This window comes from Oncorhynchus gorbuscha, linkage group LG10 (genome assembly GCF_021184085.1).
Source record: "Oncorhynchus gorbuscha isolate QuinsamMale2020 ecotype Even-year linkage group LG10, OgorEven_v1.0, whole genome shotgun sequence".
Lineage (NCBI taxonomy): Eukaryota > Metazoa > Chordata > Actinopteri > Salmoniformes > Salmonidae > Oncorhynchus > Oncorhynchus gorbuscha.
This window is the reverse complement of record NC_060182.1, coordinates 3,524,771-3,525,712: the sequence shown is the minus strand read 5'-3', so window position 1 is coordinate 3,525,712 and position 942 is coordinate 3,524,771.

Here is a 942-nt window from a genome sequence, read left to right as displayed (position 1 = left end):
TACACACACACCAGAACTGTCTATAGCTTAATAGCCAGCTAGTACAAGCCAACTTTGTTCAGTTGTTGTTGAGTTTGTTCCCTTTACATGCTAACTTCATATTAAGCTCTGTATTTTAGCTAACATGAGTATTTGTATCGTCCTGTCCCACAGTCTTAACCCTTTCTTTGTGCTGGAAACACCTGGGAACTTCCAGGTATGAACTAAATGAAAAACGGAAATAAAAAAATGTAATAAACTGTGTTGTTATTTGTTTTTCCCCTTATTCCATGTCCAATTCTGACACTATAAATGAGAAAAGATGTCGATTTCAGATTTTATTTTTTCAAATTTAGAAACGGAAAAACGACAAAATTAGCCGCCGTTGTCCGTTTTTCCATTCTCCGTTTTCACACGGAAAACAAAATAACGAAACGTACATGGACCTACCAGACCACCCTCTATGGACGAGAAACATTAGGCTCCTTTAGTGCAATATTGGGAGAGACATTAAGAGACATTGTCTTGACAAGATGTATAAATTAATTGAGACAAGGTCGGTTCACTGCTATGCACTGCACATAATAATCCATGGAAATGCGAAGACATTTCTCAAGAAGGAATAATTCTATGTGAAAAGCCAATTAACGTTGTTCACTTGTATTTTATTATGTTTTATTGTTAATGAAAAAATATAACACAATATACAAACATGTCTTACGAAGCAGTTGAAAAAATAACACAGCCAAAACGTTGAAACTTTACATAAAGAAAATAAAATGTAATACAAAATTATAAACTTTTACATGGCTACATCAAACATGTCTAACAAAAACAACAAAAAAACCACCGGTATATACAAGAAAATACTAAATGCGCATTACATTTTTTTTTTTAATGAAATAAATCTAATTCCAGTAACTGATACTTCTCCATGAAGGCAGAGGATGTGACGTAGCCCAT